General features: G+C 37.7%; 1 protein-coding gene across 4 annotated transcripts in view; it reads right to left on the bottom strand.

The window, feature by feature from the left end:
- The window catches only part of KCNN2 (potassium calcium-activated channel subfamily N member 2), a 712,042-nt gene that overhangs the window by 448,011 nt on the left and 243,680 nt on the right, over nt 1-20,351 (bottom strand). For all 4 annotated transcript variants that reach the window (XM_085014292.1, XM_085014293.1, XM_085014291.1 and 1 more), the window contains one exon: nt 10,425-10,578. The gene's annotated coding sequence lies outside the window, so the exon portion shown is untranslated. The remainder of the gene's footprint in view (nt 1-10,424; nt 10,579-20,351) is intronic.

The following is a 20,351-nucleotide window of genomic DNA, read 5'->3' as shown; positions in this document are numbered from 1 at the left end:
CCATCCAGAGTACAGGTGTGCTGACCAGATGAGCCAACTAGGACATAAGGACAAGAACAACACTCCAGGGTTGATGGAGAGCTGAGCTGCAAGGACCTGAGTCATGAAAGTTGCACAGCGACCTCACCACCCTGAGCTGCCCAGCTCTGCATTTCTCATATATGAGAGAGAAATCATTTCATTTAAGTCACTGCTATGTTGCTGTTTACTACTGCTTTCACCATTCTGACTGATCTAAATACTGTCTTTAACACTGAAATACGCTGTAAGTAAACATCAACTGGAAGACTCAAGAGTTGGAGCATGGTGCATTGGAGTTGGGGGGGGGGGTAGAGTCACTGAGCTAGTTTATTTTCTTCTCACCTAACTTTTAGGGGAAATCTGTTACAAGTAATTTTACATCTGACAAAGGCAGCCACTTGCTCTGAAGGCTTAAGCCAAGTTTCTTTAATGTTACGGGCCTCCATTGTCACATCTATAAGAGGAGAAGTTTGGACCAGATGGTCTTCAGTATACTTCTAAATCCGAAGTGTGTGATATCAACTGAGAACACAGGGAGTCCCAGAGAGAAGGGGTGCTTACCAGGACAGGAATAAAATTTGTCAGAAAGGCAGGGTGAACTACCGGAAAATGTTATCAGTCAGGTGGGAAACTGTATTTCCAGAAAACCTATGCAAATTGTTTAACATGAATTAGCACACCTTCCCTGTGCCTGCCTCATAAAGTAAAATACAAGTTGTACAGGGATGGAGACCTCTGCCTGTTTTGATCAGTGATATATCCTAGGATGGCACCCAGCACAATGTAATTCCCTGAACATTTGTTGAAAGAATGAATGAATGATAAGGTGTTACACCCAGGTTTTGTATGAAGGACAACTTTGCAATTTACTGAGTAAACCAGAGTACAGATTAGCAATTCAAGTCATACCAATATCCAGCTACGTGAACTGTCTCATTAAGCACTGTTTGGCTTTCATCCGAAAAACTGATTAATAAATTGTAATTTTCCATTCTGAATGGTAACCTATAAAGATGTTAAAGAAAATGCCAAGAAGATGTCACTTGTAGAGGCATTCCTGACTCGTCGACTCCTGATATTGCCATAGGTATGCACAATGCCCAGCAATGGAGGCATTGAACAATTTACCAGATGGCTATGTAACAATCAAGGAAAATGGGTATATTTAGTATTGTACCCACTTTTTATTTCCTGTTGTGCTAATAGACGAAAGCCATTATTTGTCTACATACCACTTTTTATCTACCTACCATTTTTTTGATTCACACCTCTATGTCCATATTGAACCTAAAGATAAATAATAATTATAATAATTGTAGCTTATGCTTATTTAAAGTTACTCCATGCCAAGTGCAGGTCTAAATGCTTTATCTATATTGATTAATTTAAACCTCAAAATACCTCCATTGGATAATTATTGTAATTACATCCATTTTATTTGTAATTAAAGTGAGTCACAGAGGAATTTCCTAAGGTGCCATGCTTAGTAAACAGTAGAGTTAATGCACCTGACTATGGTACTACAGATGTGTAATTCAGAGAAACCAGTTATAATGGACCAGCATCTTAGACTGATTCCAGTACATGCCACTGGCAGCAACTCAGGCAGCCTGACTATCTTGAAGACTTGAAGAAAGCTAGTTGCCTCCTTTTATTCCTGGCACTCCACCACTGAACAGCCAACATGGACAAATACTCTCGAAATCTTAGCCATATATCTCTTTGGGACCAAAGATGACTCTTAATCTGCTCCAGATCATTACCACAGCCATTGTTTCATCAGGGATTGTGTTAAAATGACCAAGAGGACAGAAAGCCAGGGAAGCTTCTCTCAGGTACGAAAATAAGTTGAAAAACAAGTACCATCCAAGCTCAATTTATTTCTTCTTCTATGCACTCTCTTCCTAAAGTCATAACCATCTTTGAGTTGTCAACTCCTAAATTTATCCATACTTGTTTTCTGAAATCCAGGCACATAGATATCTGATCAGTAACTGAGCACTATCTCTGCTGTTTCAGGTGTTAGCAGATCTAAAATTTACTTTATATTCTTGACGCGTGTTCTCTGTTCTCACCCCTTACATGCAAACACATAGCGCTAAGTGTTACTTGTCTTACTTCCTTGATAGCTCTTGAATCCATTTGCTCCTTTCCCCACTGTAATTAGTTGAGTTTAAGCCACAATCAATGTTTTTTCTTCGACAAGTGCAATAACTTTCTCCCTAGTGTCCCTGCTCCTACTCTTGCCCCTGTAATAAACCATTCTCCATTTAGCAGCCAAACATTTTTCTTACCATTCTCTTGCATTTCTACTAAGAAAAAATCCTTCATACAGCCTATAGACCCTGCCTGGTCTGACCCTCTTCTAAATCTATTGTTTCATCTCACACCAATGGCTCTCCCACCTCCAAAGATAGTGAACTTCCTATACCTCCTTGCAAAAGCCTCAGATTTTTGTTTTTAACCCTTTTGTCTCTGAACATTCCTCCCCAAATTTTTCCTCTGTTTGAAATGCTTTCCTCTCAACCTTTGCAACAGCTTGATTTTGGAAAACACTGCAGGTGTTAGCTCCAGTCACTTCCTCCAGAAAGACTTCTCCGACTCCTTCAGCTCAGAATAAGGGTGACAACCACAGATTCACCAGCATCCTTCCACTCTTCCACTTGATACAGCCTTTCCTCTACAATGCATATTTTCTGCAATATAAATAAGCTCATGTGTCACTGATAAATAGGGAATAACAGGGTCCTGTTGAAGTTACACTGGCTCATATATGATTTTTTCTCCTCAGTATATTAATTTTTACATAAATAACAGCAGTTGAACACAAATTTCACTAATACAGCAAAATACAGCAAGCCACAGAGGAATATGAATTTGTACATGAAACCTATTCAATTACATTCTTCTTGCATTGAGTTTAGCCACCTGTTCTTTCTTGGGAGGGCTTACTGCGTGATTCCGCCACACAATGGACATTCTTCTTTTGGCTCTGTAACTCAAGCAACTCAATACTTCCTAATACCAACTCCATAAAGCCAAGCTTACCTTCTAATCTTTTAAAACAAAGATCTATATGTATCATAGAGTTGATACCTTGTAAAATAAGTAAGAATTTGTAGCAAGATTGTGATTGCTTTTGTTGGTGCCCGAGTTACAGAATGCATAGGTTCTGAGTGATTGAGAAGTGATGAATTTCAATGTCTAAACTTATGTTCTTAGAGTAGAAAATACTTAAGGACACCAACACCCAGATCTCCTTTAGTTCCAAGTACAAAAAAGGGTCATTCTTCTCTACCACCTTAACAATGTAAAACTTTCCGACTCTCTCACCCCAAAGCCAAATGGGGTCTCCCTCAGCCCGAGTCCTTGGGCAACAATGAGCAGAGCCCTCCAGCTCTACTCATTTTGTACAAGTAATGGGAGTGAGACATAAAATATTTTCTGCTTTATCCCCCTGAGATTGATCATAGACTAACCCGATTAATTCATATTTGGGTATGAGGAGTCGAATGATGCCATAACAAAACCTGATAATGTGTGGGATTGGCTAACCCAGTTGTTCTGTGGGTGAATGATAATGATAATGGAAGTTTAAAAACTGTGTCCATGTTATACAATGGAAAAATATTTGATAATACTGTTGCCTGCAGAAACTTGGGGTTAGATTATGCACCAGTGAACAAGCAGCAATGGAAAATTGGTGACAAGAAAACATGGGAAGAGTTATATGAATAAAGCTCTCAGAACAGGAAAAAAAATGTGAAGGTATTTTTATCTCACGTGAATGTTCACCCAAATGGGACCTCAGCAGAGGAGGATATGAATAATTAAGTGGAAGGATGACCTGATATCTGGATACTAGTTAGCCTCTTTTCCCAGTCACCCCTGTCATCACCCAGTGGACTCATGAACAAAGTGGCCAGGGGTGGCAAGGACAGAAGCTGCACATGGGATCAGCAACACAGACTTCTACTCTCCAGGGCTGACCAGGCTCTGGCCACTCCTGAGTGCCCAATTTTCCAGCAACAAAGAACAAGCTGTGTCCCCAGAAAGGCACCAATGCCCGATGACCAACCAGTTATCTGGTGGCAGGCTGAGTACACTGGATCACTTCCATCATGGACAGGACAATATTTTGTTCTTACTAGAAGAGACAGTTCACACTGGATATGGGTTTATCTGCCCAGAATGCAACCCTTCTGCCAAGAGTACCATCCATGGACTTAATGCATGCCTTACCTATTGTCACAGTATTTCACATGACACTGCTTCTGATGAAAGAACCCACCTTTACAGCCAATGAAGTGAGGCAATGGATCTGTGCTCTTAGAACTCATTGGTATTACCATGTTCCCTATCATCTTGAAGCACATGGCTTGATAGAATAGTGGACTGGCTTTTTGAAGACTTGGTTATAGTGCCAGTTAGGTGGCAAAAATTGGCAAAATTATGTTCTATATTTTGTGGGAAGTGGAAATTAAAAGTGATCAACTTGGAAATTTAGCTGAGATTTCTAAGCAAAGTGTTAAAGGTTCAGCTTGGTTTCTCTTGCTTTCAGTAAAAGAAAAGAGGGGAGAGATGAGTGAAGTAATTTTTAAGCAGAAAATAACCAGAACTTGAAAATTTGGAAAATTCTCAGCTTATCCATATTGCAAAAAATGAGAAGAGAGTTTGTGGAGAGAAGAACAAGAGAGGGGTTGGAAAATCATTGGAGATCATGGGTGTGACTCATGGATTTAATCAGTCATCCCAGCAGAAACCAGGAAGAGAGATGAGATTATACCAGCAGGGGCACTACCAGTATGGAGTAAAGGGGACAGAAGCAGGATGAAATCAGGAAGGCTGTCAGAACTCTGGGACAATAGGGCTATCTGGCTACCAAAACGCATTTTTTTTTTTTTTTTTTTTTTTTTTTTTTTTGAGAAAAGGGAAGAATGACCAAGGATGATTGAGGTTGCTGTTGCCACCCAGAGTCTGGGGGCAGAGCCACATTCTGCTTGGCTTCAAGGCAAAGCTGTCTCTTTTTCACTGGGCCAGGCCGCAACCACCAGTGTCTCAGGGGCAAGGCTACTACTCAGAGACTGAGAGGACTACGCTGTCACCCAGGGTCCTGCCCCAGCAGGCCTGGAAAGCAGAAAGGGTGAAGTCCAAGAGGATTATTCCTGAGGTTTAAGATGTAATGGGAAAAATATATATATAATGGAATTTGCTTTGCTAGTTTTAGATTTGCAAGAAAATCTTTTAGGGCGGTACCTGCAGCATGTAGAAATTCCCAAGCTAGGGGTTGAATTGGAGCTGTAGCTGCCATCCTAACACAGCTACATTAACACCGGATCTGAGCCACATCTGTGACCTATGCTGCAGCTTGTGGCAACACCCGGTCCTTAATCTACTGAGTGAGGCTAGGAATTGAATCCACATCCTCATGGATACTAGTCAGGTTCTTAACCCAATGAGCCACAAGGGAACTCCCCAATTTCTCCCTTTTGAAGTGGAAATATCTGGACTATACTGTCCCCCACCATTATATTTTGGAATTAGGCAACTTGTCTGGCTGGCTTCATACATTCACAGCTGGAGAGGAATTTTGCCTCGGAATGCACTGCATCTGGAGTCTCACCATACCTGTCTTAGATATTTAGATGTACCTTTGGACTTGGAGCTAATGCTAGAAATAATTAGGCATATTAGGAGTGTTCAATGACATGAAAGTTTTTGCATGTGACAAGGACATGAACTGGGGAGGGCAGAGAACAGAATGTTACAGATTAGAACATGTCCCCCAAAATTCCTACCTTGAAGCTTTAATGCCCAGTGTGACCATACTTTGATATAGGGCCTTTTAAGAGGTAATTAAAGTTAAAAGAGGTCACCAGAGGGTGGTCACAGTACAATAGACTGGTGTTCTTGTAAGACGAGAGGGAGAAACAACAGGGACCAAAGCACAGAGAAAAGACCTTGTGAAGACACAGCCAAAAGACAGCTGTCTGCAAGCCAAGGACAGAGGCCTCAGGAGAAACCCAACCCCGCCAGCACCTTATCTTGGACTTCCAGCCTCCAGAACTGTGAGCAAATAAATGTCTGTTATTTAAGCCATCAAGTTTGAGGTATTCTGTTATAGCAGTCCTAGCTGACTAACACAGGGTGTATCTGACAAGGTTAAAAAAAAAAAGAAAGAAAAAAAATGAGTTGAGTTCATAAAAGAATTGGCTGGTTTTCAATTAAAAGTGGAAGAGCGCAAACAAAAATATTCAGGGTCTTGCAGAGTTAAAAAAACACTTCTTGACTTTGAAGAATAAAAGGTAAGCTTGAGTGTGCTTTTAAGAGACAAACGACTATCATTTTAAAAATCAATTGTATTAACAAACAATAAAATTCATATATTTTAAGTTTTCAGTTTGATGAGTCTTAGCAACTATATGCAATCTAAATACAGAACATTTTCATCTCCCTGAAGAAGGTTTCCTTCATGTCCCTTCCCAGTCTCTCTCTCCTCCCGGCCCTAGTCAGAGATTTTGCTGCTTTCTGTCATAGATTAGATTAGATGTGTCTTTCTCGGAATTCCACCCAATAAAATCACACTGTATGTAGTCCTTTGTGTCTGGCTTCTTTCACTCAGCATAGATTTAAAAAATTTGTATCTCGCGTTATGAGTATCAGAGTGTCATCTTGTCCTTTTGCTAAGTAGGATACTATTGTATGGGCTACTACAATTTATTTACCCATTTACATACTGATGAAAATTTGTATTGTATGCGGTGGTTTCTATAATAAATAAAGGTTCCTTAGCAATCATATACAAGTCTTCGTGTAGACATATGTTTCTATCTCCCTTGAGTAACTATTTAGATATAGAATCACTGGGTGGTATGATATATACATATGTATTTCGATAAGAAAATGCCAAACAGTTTTCTTTTTTTTTCTTTTTTTTTTTTTTATCTTTTCTAGGGCCACACCTGCGGCATATGGAGGTTCCCAGGCTAGGAGTCTAATCTGCCGCTGGCCTATGCCACAGCCACAGGAACACGGTATCCGAGCCGCATCTGCGACCTACACCACAGCTCACGGCAACATGGGATCCTTAACCCACTGAGCGAGGCCAGGAATTGAACCCTCAACTTCATGGTTCCTAGTCGGATTCGTTAACCACTGAGCCATGGCAGGAGCTCCCCAATCAGTTTTTTAAGGTGGTTGTTCCATTTTACCTTCCCACCAGCAATACATAATAATTTCAATTGCTTTACATCCTCATCAGAATTTGGGGTTGTCAGTCTTAATTTTAGAGATTCAAGTTAATGTGTAGTTTTATCTCATTGTGAGTTGAATTCACATTTCTCTGTTGACTAACGTTATTGAGCATTGTTTCATGTGCTTAGCAACCATTTGTATATACTTTTTTTTTAACTTTTAAAAATTTTTTTGCATTTTATGGCCATGGATCAGCATACAGAAGTTCCCAGGCAAGGGGTCTGATTGGAGCTGCAGCCGCAGGCCTATATCATAGCCGTAGCAACACCGCATCTGAGCCACATTATATCCTGGATATCATGAGCTTTATACTGTTGAGAACATGAAGGATGTCTGCAATGCCAGATCCTTAGCCCACCGAGCAAGGCCAGGGATTGAACCCACATCTTTGTGGATACTAGTCAGATTCATAACCTGCTAAGTTACTGGAGGAACTACCTGAAAACACTCTTTTGTGATGTGTCTATCAACTCTTCGGTTCCTACTATATTGCACAATTTGTCCTCTCATATATTGTTAAGAGTTGTATACCCATACAGAATATATAAATCACTCTTAAAGCTATTTTATGTACTGTTTGGATATTTTTATTTAATCTGTAGTTTCTATTTTCAGTTTCTTAATGATGTCTTTCAAAGAGTGGCTGTTTTCACCTTTTTTTTTCCTATGGCCACACCCAAGGCATATGGAAATTCCCAGGCTAGGGGTCTAATTGGACTGCAGCTGCGGGCCTACCCCACAGCCACAGCACCACGATATATGAGCCACAGTACATCCTGGATATCATGAAGTTTATATTGTTGAGAATATAAAGAATGTCTGCAACACTGGATCTTTAACCCACTGAGTAAGGCCAGGGATTGAACCTTCATCCACATGGATACTAGTTGGGTTCATTATTGCTGGGCTACAACGAGCACTCCAAGAGTGGCTGTTTTAATAATGATAAACTCCAACATATCAGTGACTTTTATGCTTTCGATACTAACAAAAAACTTTGCTTACCCAAAGTCATAAGGGTATTTTATCTACTTGTTCTTCTAGCTTTAGCATTTATGTTTCATTGACTTATACATTTCAAGTTAATTTTTGTGTACAACATGAAGTAAAAGTCAACATTCATTTTTTTCCTTATGTTTTTACAGACCCAGCACGGTTTGTTTAAAAGACAGCATTTTCTCTACTGATATTTATTGGCTGCTGGGCCTGTTTCTATTGACTGATTTTTTCTCTAATTATAGGTCTCATTTTCCTAATTTTTTTATGTAGTCATTATATTTTATCCTGGGTATCAGGATAAAATATATATTTATATTGTTGAGAATCTTGATTTTGTTGTCTTCCTTTAAGGAGTCTGGGCTTTGTCCTATCCTAAATTAAGTTACTTGCTCTTAGGTCTGATCCTTTCACCCTTTGTTTTCGTTTTGCGAGGGTCCAGATTAGCCTTTACTCTTAGGTCTAGCTTAGCCCGATGACTAAGCTATGGTCCTTCTTAGTCTCCACTGAGTGATTACTAAGAAGTTTACTGTGGCCACGGGTTAGTTCTGGGTACTGTTCAGCTCATGGCTACCCAGATGTTCTTTGGCCTAAACTGATAGAATTTCATTCTATGTACCAAAAGTTTGTTATTCAGCTAAAGTCGAGGGAACTCAAAGATTTCTGGAGGTCTTTTCTGTGATACTTTCTCTTCTCTGTAACTCTTTTCCACAAATTCTAGCTACCTCAGACACTCCAAACTTTTACCTTTGCCTTCTCAGTTCACTGAGGCAACCACAGCTCTGTTTGGCATCCTCTTGCCTTCTCAGTTCACTGAGGCAACCACAGCTCTGTTTGGCATCCTCTTCCCTAACCCTAACCCTAACCCTAACCCTAACCCTAACCCACTGGTCCAAATGTGCCTCCAGATAGAAAACTAGGGCATCCTAGAACCCTATGCATTTGTTTCCTATTTCTCAGTGATCACAATCCTATACTGTCTTATACCCAATGTGTGAAAACAATTACATGTTTTACCAGCTTTTTAGTTGTATAACGCAGGATATTAAATTGGGTCCATGTTTCTCCATCATGGCCAGAAGTGGGAATCCTGACATAGTAACTTTTCAACTGGAAGAAATGACTCAGTATAAAGAAGGTAAGATGTAGATTTACTGTACCAAAGCTGATAGACTTAAAGTGCCTTCCGTTAGTCAAAAAGTCAAAAAAAAAAAAAAATACAGTTTATCAGTTTTGTCCACATAGAGTTTGGGGAAACTTTTTAAGAATGAAGAGTGTGGCTACTGGAAAACTGATTGCTAGAATCGAACAGATGAAAATCCTATTAAATTTCTGAGAGAGCTGTACTGATAAAAGATACAGGAGTTTGTGATGATTTGAGACTTACGATGACTCTTGGTCACCCAGATACCCACACACAGACAGTGATCCGTTAATATACAAAGATCCGAGTATCAGCATATTCTTCCAATGCCCATTTCAGATTTGGCCAAGCACTGTAATAGAAAAGGAAGACCCTTCAGGTGGACAGAGCTTAGGGCCATGGACAACCATGAGCAAAGGATCTCTTAAAGAGTATTTTCAGGGCCTTATTAATGAGCAGTCCTCACTCCCAGAGCCTAAGTCACTCACCAGATCTGCCATTGGGATTTCAGAAAAGGTATGCACCAGTGTCTTTTATTTTATATCACCACAGATGGGGTTCCATTGCTCTTATCCTATCTTTATCCCATCATTTATAAATTGGGTGTGTGGCATGGGGTCAGTGGAGATAACTTATATTTTTATTTCAGAATTCTTAGGATCTATAGCAACCATAGCCAAATTTGATAACCACTACACATTATCCTTTGCTAAAAAGAATACTTTGGGTTGCTTACATGTCTTGGCTATTGTAAATTGTCCATTGACAAAGGAATGGATAAAGAAGACGTGGTACATATATACAATGGACTATTAATTAAGCATTAAAAATAATGAAATAATGCCATTTGCAGCAACATGGATGGATTTAGAGATTATCATACTAAGTTAGCCAGACAGTGAAAGAGAGACATCTTATGATATCACTTATATGTGAATCTAAAAAATGGATACAAATGAACTTATTTGCAGAAGAGAAACAGATGCACAGGCTTTGAAGACAAACTTACCATTACCAAAGGGAGCAGGTGGCAGGGAGGGATGGACTGGAGGTCTGAGACTGACATATGCACATTGAGGTATATGGAGTGATTGGCCAATGGACACCTGGTATATAGCACAAGGAACTGTACTCAGTATTCTGTGATAATCTGAGGAAAAACTCTGAAAGAGAAAAAAAAAAAAAGGAATACTTTGAATCATTCGAAGATCCTGGACTTTGATCTAATGCCATGATTAAATGAGAATTGGAGATTATCTCCTTTGTTGAGGGTCAAGTGTGTCACATGGGTGGGAGAAAAAATGAGCTAAAAATTTGGTGATCAGATTTATGGTCTGTTGGAATTATTACCAGTGTCTACCATTATTCTTTTATCTTTTACTTTGGGGACTTAGAGGATTGCACTTGTCCATCCCATTGAAATTAGGATGACTACATGAAATGTGAGTGAAAATAATACATGTCACTTGGGGGCAGAAGCACTTAATTGCCAGTGCAAGAATTTCTACCTCACTTTCCATACTAAGTTGGACTGGTTGAAAGGGCAGCATTGGAAAATGGCTTTGCTTCCATCAGACTATGATGAACAGATGGCTGTTTGCCAACCAACTTTGGATATCTAGTTTAAATGAGAAATACAAATTTGTTGTTTCAAGTCACTAAGAAAGAATTGTTACTGGTGTTATTGTTATGACATGATAACAGCTTATCCTAATAAAGCCCTGTTTCACTAAATGATTCTGTAGTATATGAATTATTTAGACACTCTAATACCAGCTCTAGAAGATACACCTGTACTAAGTGAAAACAGTTAATACTTTTTCATGACTTGCCTTTCTTGATAAACTTTAAGAAAAGTTTAAACTTCAAAGTTTAAAACTTCAAACTTCATGAGGGTAGGAAATTCCCTTATTTTTGTCCCTATCTCCTCATTACCAAATGCAGGTAAAGTAGGTTCTCAGTTTTTATTTTAAAAGTGAATCAGTATGTGTTTGAGCATAACAAATTAATGTTATTGTACTCCATTTCATAATCTTAGAACAATAACTTGATTTGATTTCCATAGTCTTATAAGTAGTAATTAAATGTTATTGCTTCTTTTGTACTTAAAAATCATCCATTTATTAAAAAGAGAAAACACTTATCATAATGGTAATTTTCATTTCAGATACTGGGCCGATCCTGCAAATACTAAACTTGTCACACACACAATATTTAATTACTCTCCTAAAAAATAGTGAAATAAAACCAAAATTTTCACCCATATCAAAAGAGACAAATACTCTTTCCTAGCAAGTGTGAAAAATATAGTATAAAGTAAATGATGTTTTGCAAAATATCAAATACTAACACATATAAAAAAGTGTACTTTCTAGAAAGCAGTGACTTATTTTGAAACATAGTAGGGTTGCAGTAAGACTATCATATGCTATATTAACACAGGAAATGTTATTAATTGATAATTCAATGAATGCTTTATCTAAAATGTAGTCTCTGCTAATTGATTACAGTAGTGAGATAGTAGGTATTTAATTTATACTTATAGAAATTGCTTTGACAAGGTTAGGTTTTATTAGCTTGTTGGTCAACTTGTATTTTGATAATTGAATTCAAAGGTTGGAGCCATTCCAAGATCTACTATGCCACTGTGTCATAATAAACCAAGCAGACTTTGAATCCACATTTCCTACAATAATTTACATGAAAATTTAAGAACATTTGCTATATATTTTCTTCGATTTTGATAGAAATTTATTCCAGTTTTTCTTTTCTCTATGCATTCTGACTGAAAAAATAACACAAGAATTTAAAATAAGGATGAAAGAAAACCTTCTCTGACATATGTAATGAGTATACATTTTATTGAAACACAGTAATATAGTATCTTATAAACATCTGAAGCTAACATTTGCTAGCTCTATTTCTTTCAATAACATCCTTTGAATTATGTGTATAATAGTGAGTTCAAACTTGTGAGCTCCTACAATTAGCTCCTTACAATGAGATAAAAGTCATTAGACACATAGTATTATTCTCATTTTCCTGAGACTTGACCCAAGGTCAACAGTAATTCTTTTAATCAGCTACAGCTGTTTTGCAACCCACATTCTGTCTAAAGCAGGGCATGTTATGCTCTGCCCAGGGAAGTCAGTGCTATGAGGAGATGATTTCCCAACAACAGGAATGCAAGGACTAAGAGTAATAATGGCCTTTAAGTAACGAGAGCAAGTGGTCATCAAGCTAAAATTGAATACCCATTGATATCATCTTTCGAGTCTGAGGAGTTCTGTCGTGGCTCAGCGGTTAGCAAACGCGACTAGCATCCATGAGGACGCAGGTTTGATCCTTGGCATCGCTCAGTGGGTTAAGGATCTGGTGTTGCCATGAGCTGTGGTATAGGTCGCAGACACTGCTCCGATGGCTCTGGCATAGGCCAGCGGCTACAGCTCCAATTGGACTCCTAGCCTGGGAACCTCCATATGTTGCGAGTGTGGCCCTAAAAAAAAAAAAAAAAAGACCAAAAAAAAAAAAAAAAAAAAAGGAGTGATTTTGAATAAGACATTTTCATTATCAACAGCCTCTCACTTGGGAAATCTATAAAAGAAGCCCCAGGACAAAGGAACAATGATCTCAGGAGGAAGGTCAGAGTTGGAAAAGAGATGGAATGTACAGAATGATAAACACAGAAGCAGTGAATCCCAAGGGGAGTTACTTTGCAGCATTTCCAGGGAGATGTACATTTTTCTACAAATCTCAAATACAAAACAATCAGTTGAGAAATTCTGAAAATTTGGAAAAGCATAGTTCTGCTCTGAGGCTTAATCAAGACAGAAATGTTACCAGCTCAAAAGAATCCACCAATGTCAAGTAGAAAGCAAGGTCAGGAAGCACTAGCAGGTATCTAGGGTTTGGAAGAGAGAAGTCATCACTATCCAATCCTTCTTGCTTATAATGCTACCATGTTGTAAGCATACCTTTGTGGCCCTAACTGCTGTCCACAATGAGTCATTCTTGCAAATAAAATTAAGATTAAGAAATTTATATGTGTAATATACTCTGTACAAATCCTTTAAGTGGTATTCTAAAAAGAACAAGTTTTGGTAGCAAAATAAGGCCCTAAATTGACAATGTTGATATGTGTTCTGTGAAATAATGTTAATCTTGCTAGGTGATCAGAAGATTACATTTGTTGTTGTTGTTGTTGTTGTTGTTGTTGCTATTTCTTGGGCCGCTCCCGCGGCATATGGAGGTTCCCAGGCTAGGGGTTGAATCGGAGCTGTAGCCACCGGCCTACGCCAGAGCCACAGCAACGCGGGATCCGAGCTGCGTCCGCAACCTACACCACAGCTCAGGGCAACGCCGGATCGTTAACCCACTGAGCAAGGGCAGGGACCGAACCCGCAACCTCATGGTTCCTAGTCGGATTCGTTAACCACTGCGCCACGACGGGAACTCCAGAAGATTACATTTTTTAAACACTAGCCAATAAAGGTTGCTGGTTTTCCCAGTGTTTGAATACTCACTATAGGCTACCGTTAGAGGAACTGCAAAGCAAAGAAGATGTGAATGTTGAATGTTGCGGAATAGTCTTTCATAAAATCAGAAACTGAGCTAAAATTCAAACTGGCAAAGCAAAATACAAATTTCAATAGGAAAACTAAAACCAGGGCAAGCATGCATAATACTTTATCCCTATAAAATCTTATTGAAGAACATGAACTTATATGATCACCCAATTAAGCAGGTGTTTAAATTCACTCTTAGAAATCTGACTAATATCAATACAAAGTTAAACTTTTCTGACTGATGACATATTTTTATATTTTATGGTTGAACCACAAGGAATTGCTGGTTGTATGTGTGCAGATATATGTATTGTACATAGGTGTGCCTGAATGGTTGGGAGAGAGATGAGAAGAGTGTGAATATAGAACAATGTTGAAAAAAAAAAAAAAGGCTGTAGCTGTAGCTACAGATAAGGAGATGATCAGAGAAAAAATTATACTAATTTTCTAATTAATCCTACAAGAAAATAAATGGCAGAAATTAAAGAAAAAAATCCAAATAAAGTAGAAGAAATAATAAAACGAGATCAGAAATAAATGAACCAAACATATAATAGAAAGGATCAACAAAATAAAGCTGAAAAGCCTAGTCTTAAAAAAAACTTTGTCAAGGAGCTGCGCTTGTGGCTCAGCAGGTTACAAACCTGAGTAGTATACATAAGGACGTGGGTTCAATCCCTGGCTTTGCTCATTGGGTTAAGGATCTGCAGTTGCCGTGAGCTGAGGTGTAGGTTGAAGATGCAGTTTGGATCTGGCGTCATTATGGCTGTGGTACAGGCCTGCAGCTGTAGCACTGATTTGACCCCTAGCCCGGGAACTTTCATATGCCACAGGTGTGCCCCCCAAAAAGAGGAATTTAGAAAAAAAGAAAGTATAAATAAATATACTATAATATACTTAGTATAATAATAAATATATTATTTATATTAAATAAATAACAAAAAGATTAATTTAGAAAAAAGTATAAAGAAAGCATAAAAAAAGGAGACAGAATTCTAAGTGGAACAAAGATTAAAAATATAGGAGCATATTATGAACAGCTTTATATCAACATTCTTAAAAACTTAGATGAAATGCATAAATTTCTAGAAAAATATAAATTATCAGATTCAGGAAGAAATTAAAAATCATTATATTTCTTGAGAAATTAAGTCAATAGTTAATATCATTTCTCACAAAAATAGTGTCAAGCCTGCATAGTGTTTTGGTCAAGTGCTACTAAACACTGTACTTAATAGAAACAGATATAGTAATAATAATAACAATAATAACAACAAGAATAACAATGTTAAACGCTTCCAAAGGGAAAACGAAGAAAGAAAGAATACTACTCTATTCTATAAGACAGATATAAATCTGATATCACAATGTGACAGATACTATAAAAATTAAAATTGACTATTTTAAATAAAATATATACATATTCAAGCAAAATATTAATAAAGTAGAGAAATAATATAAAATTAATTTTGATAAAGTGCTATCTTAGAAATGGAAAGTTATTTAATCAGTAGAAAATTTATCAATTTATTTTGCCTCTTTATAGTTAATATAAAATTTTAAGGCCATAAAATATACTCTGTATGTAGCTTTAGTTATATTCCACTAACCTTTGTTGAAAGTTTTTTCTCATTTTGGAAAATTTGTAGACAATAATTTCAGTTTTTATTTCCTCTTTGATGCACCTTCCTATTGATTTCTTACTTTTCACATAGTAAAAATTCTGATAATTGATTTTACTGGATTATGGTTAGATCATATAATATAAAACTTCTAAATTTTAGAGTTTATGAAGATTTATTTGTCTAAGCACACAACTTTTCACATTAAAAAAAACACAGTTCCATCAGCATAAGAAAGCAAAATATATTTTATTGTGTGTACAAAATCTTGCATCTATCCCATGTACTTATCTCTCCACATAGCTATAAAAACATAGATACATATTTTTGTTGTTTATAATATTTAAATCCTCTACCTCCTTGAGTCATTAAATTCTAAGGGATATGTTTTAAGAGATATCATTTTGTTTTCATCTTGATCTCTTTTTATTTTGAGGAGTTTTTGCTTTATACACTTAGTAGTTCTATTTTTTTAATGTTTAGACATTTTATTGGTATTATTTTTTAATAGTTATTTCCCAAATACAGTTTTTTTTCTACTGTACAGCATGGTGACCCAGTTACACACACATGTACACATTCTATTTTCTCACATTATCATGCTCCATCATAACTGACTAGACATAGTTCCCAGTGCTACACAGCAGGATCTCATCCCTAATCCATTCCAAAGGCAGGAGTCTGCATCTATTAACCCCAAGCTCCTCAACCACCTCATTCCCTCCCCCTCACCCTTGGTAACCACAAGTCTATTCTGCAAGTCCATGATTTTCTTTTCTGTGGAAAGGTTGATTTGTGCTGTATATTAGATTCCAGATATAGGTGATATCAAATGGTATTTTTCTTTATCTTTCTGATTTACTTCACTAAGGATGAGAGTCTCTAGTTCCATCCATGTTGCTGCAAATGGCATTATTTTGTTCCTTTTTATGGCTGAGTAGTATTCCATACCACATCTTCCTAATCCAATTGTCTGTCATTGGACGTTTGGGTTGTTTCCATGTCTTGGCTATTGTGAATAGAGCTGCAATGAACATGCGGGTGCATGTGTCTTTTTTAAGGGAAGTTTTGTCTGGATATATGCCCAAGAGTGGGATTGCTGGGTCATATGATAGTTCTATGTATAGATTTCTAAGGTATCTCCATACTGATCTCCATAGTGGTTATACCAGCTTACATTTCCACCAACAGTGCAGGAGGGTTCCCTTTTATCCACACCCCATCCAGCATTTGTTACGTGTGAACTTATTATGATGACCATTCTGACTGAAGTTCATGGTCATTTTATCTTATTGGTGGATTATAACTTTTATCATTATGTAACATCCCTCTTTGTCTCATGAAATGCTTTTGGCTTTGAAGGTCTTTTTTATCACATTGGGTATGTTCTCGTTTTCTTTTAGCTTGCATTTGCTTTGTGTATATTTGCTTAGTCTTTCACTTTTTACATTTCTCTATCATTTTTAAAAATATGTATTACAAATAATACAAGCACTGTATTTTTAACCAAGTCAACTGTCTCTGTCTTTCGATGGAGGATTCAGCACTTCCCATTTATTACGACAACCAATATACTTGAATTTCTTTGCTCGCCTAATTTTATTTTTACTTTTAATAAATTAGTGGTTTCTTCTTTCCTCCTTTCCTGGCTTCTGCTGACCAAGTGAACTATTTCTTTATTCCACCTCTTCAGCTGGAATCCTCACTTACCTTTTTCTGTTCCCTGATTCCTATCCTCATTGATCAGATAAAACATTTATAAATAAATGCTGATACTTTACCACCAATCCATTTCACATCCTGGATTTTGCTGAGATTATTTAGATTTTTAACTACCAGGCAAACTCATTAATATTTACATTAAACTTCATCTTACAAATCTAAAATATTTTCATGTACATTTAATTGCCTATAATGAAAGGCTCTGTGTTCATCCCTGTTTGCTCTATGTGTGTTCTCCTCTATCTGGAGATTTCTGTTTTGATTCAATGAGAATACTTTCTTCATTGTTTCCTTCAAGATGTGGTATGGAGTAGAGCGCTCTGAAAACATATGTGTTTCAAAATATCTTTTCATTAATTTTCTATTGCTGAATAACAGATGAACGTAAATTTGCCAATTTGTAAAATGACAATGAGATATCACCTCACACCTATGAGAATGGGCATCATCAAAAAGACAAGAGGTAACAAAGCTGGTGAGAATGTAGAGAAAAGGGAACCCTTGAGCACTGTTGGTGGGGTTGTAAGTTGGTGCAGCCACTGTGGAAACTAGTATGGAGGATCCTCAGAAAAATTAAACATCGAGCTACCACATGATCCAGAAAATAACTCCGCTACTAGGAATATCCAAAGGAAATGAAAACACTAACTTGAAAGGATACATGCACCCCCATGTTCATAGCAGCATTACTTACAACAGACAACATATGGAGGCAACCCTAAGTGACCATGGATGGATAAATGGATAAAGAAGCTGTGAGATACACACACACACACACACACACACACACACACACACAAAACCCCACATACTAGAATATTACTCAGCAATGAAAAATGAGGAAATCCTGCCATTTATGACAGCACAGATGGAATGTTAAAGCCTTATGCTAAGTGAAATAAGTCAGACCTAGAAAGTAAAGACCTCATTTATATACGCAATCCGGGGGTGGGGGGGAAACTCACAGAAAAAGAGATCAGACCTGTGGTTACCAAAGTCAGATGGTATTGGGAGAGGGAATTGAAGAAAGGTGGTCAAAAATACAAACCTTTAGTTATAGTATAAATAAGTACTAGGGATGTAATGTACAACATGGTGGCTACAGGTAAAATTACTAAAGGATATGTACGAAAAATGTTAAGAATAGGTAAATCCTAAGTATACTTACCACAAGGAGAATTTTTTACTTTTTCTTTTCTTTTCTTTTTTTTTGTATTTATATGAGATTATGGATGTTAGCTGAACCTACACTGATAATCATTTCACAATATAAATCAAACCAGCATAATGCTGTAGGCCTTAACTTTAGACAGTGATGTATGCCACTCATTTCTCAAAAAAACTGGGGTGGGGGAACCTTACAATTTAAAACATTTATTATCTCAAAATTGTGTAGATTAGAAACTCAGACAAAGTTGGTTGGAATTTCTGCTTAAGACTTCACAGGCCAAAATTAAGGCATTGTCTCAGGTGTGATCTTAACTGGAAATTCTGGGTAAGAATCTGCTTCTACACTAATACACTGTGGTGACCAAGTTCAGTTCCTCATTTTCTTGCTGGCTATTAACCAGGGACCCTCTCCCAGCTCCCAAGGGCTGCCCACACTCCTTAGCATGTGGCCCCCTTCATGTTCAAAGCCAGCAATGGGATGAATCTCTGACTTTATCTTGTTATCAGTCATTGAAAACTCTTTCTAAAGGGCTCACCTGATTGGGTCTGACCCATGTGGAACCTCTCTCTATATTAAGGCCAACAAACATGGGTCTTTCATCACATCTGCAAAGCTCCCTCACATCAGTGTCTAGATTAGTGTTTGACTAATAAGGGAGGCATGTTGGGATTCCATATTTACAAATTTACCTCTCATACTGTCCTCACAGATGAATGATAAATGATACATCAACTAGAAATTGAATTATTGGACCATAGTTTTTCACCTCAATGAACCACTAGTTTATTCCATTGTCTTCTATTTTCTAGTGATTATGATGAAGAACTATCCTCAGACATATAGGTATTTTTTTCATACATAAATATCACCCCACCCCACCCCCCGCCCATGGCCACTGGAACCTATTAAGAATTTTTGTGGATTTTAGAATTCAAGACACCGAGCATAATTCTTCTGGAGCTAGCCTCCAAATCACTTCCCATCTCCTACATGATATCTAAATTTGAATTCTATCTTTCTGTTGTGAGCTATTCCTTTCAAGATACTAATACTGTGCTCAGAAGAAACCATTCTCTCATTGGGTTCATCCATTCAATTTTCAAATGCAGAAAGACTGGTAACTTGTTCCCTAAGTATTTGTAATGCTCTAGTTTTATCTCCCTGAGTTCCCAGAGGTTTTTACTTAAATTTCCTTCCATTAGTTCTAGTTCATTGGAAGCCATCTATTCTTATCAGCTAGGTCTTACTCTTCCAAGTTACAGGGTCCCCTTGAACATGTTGTAAATTTTTTCACCTGCTCCTCGTCCTGCCTACCTTCTGCAATTGTGCCTTCAGGCTGTCACTATCTGTCTTTTGTGGCAAATCAGCAGGCACAGCATTTTCCTCACCTGGAGACCAGGCATGTAAAATAGGAACCTCTTACACGTCTTCTGAGATTCCAGGAGGCTGTCTCCTCTCCCCACATCTCATAGATGGTGGTTGTCTTCAAACCATAGAAAAGGGGAGCAATTTTGCCCATTAAGGTCTCCCAGACCAGTCCCACTGAGGTCAGCATAATCAGAAGACTTCATGTAGGACTTCACTCTTAGTGGGAAGCAAAGGGTTTTCTCTATCTAGGACCCCTTGGGGCACCGGCAACCCTGCCACCTTAGCCTCAAGTTGAGCCAAGTCTGAAAGGAGACTGTGAAGAAGAAACCATGCCAGGATATACAGCAGGTCTGGTCTCAGCTTAAACTAGAGATATCAAGTGAAAGTGTTTTCATAAATACATTACTAGTTTTTCTAGCCTATCTGATAATAAACATAGAAAACATTCTATCAAGATCCTGAGCAAGGTTTCAGGGACAATGTCGGCC

The sequence above is a fragment of the Sus scrofa genome, chromosome 2 (genome assembly GCF_054392235.1).
Source record: "Sus scrofa isolate SSC_HxYL_T2T_F1_AM1 chromosome 2, Sscrofa_HxYL_maternal_Yorkshire_Landrace_v2.0, whole genome shotgun sequence".
Lineage (NCBI taxonomy): Eukaryota > Metazoa > Chordata > Mammalia > Artiodactyla > Suidae > Sus > Sus scrofa.
The sequence above is the reverse complement of the archived record's forward strand: the minus strand, read 5'-3'. Positions and strand labels throughout refer to the sequence as shown.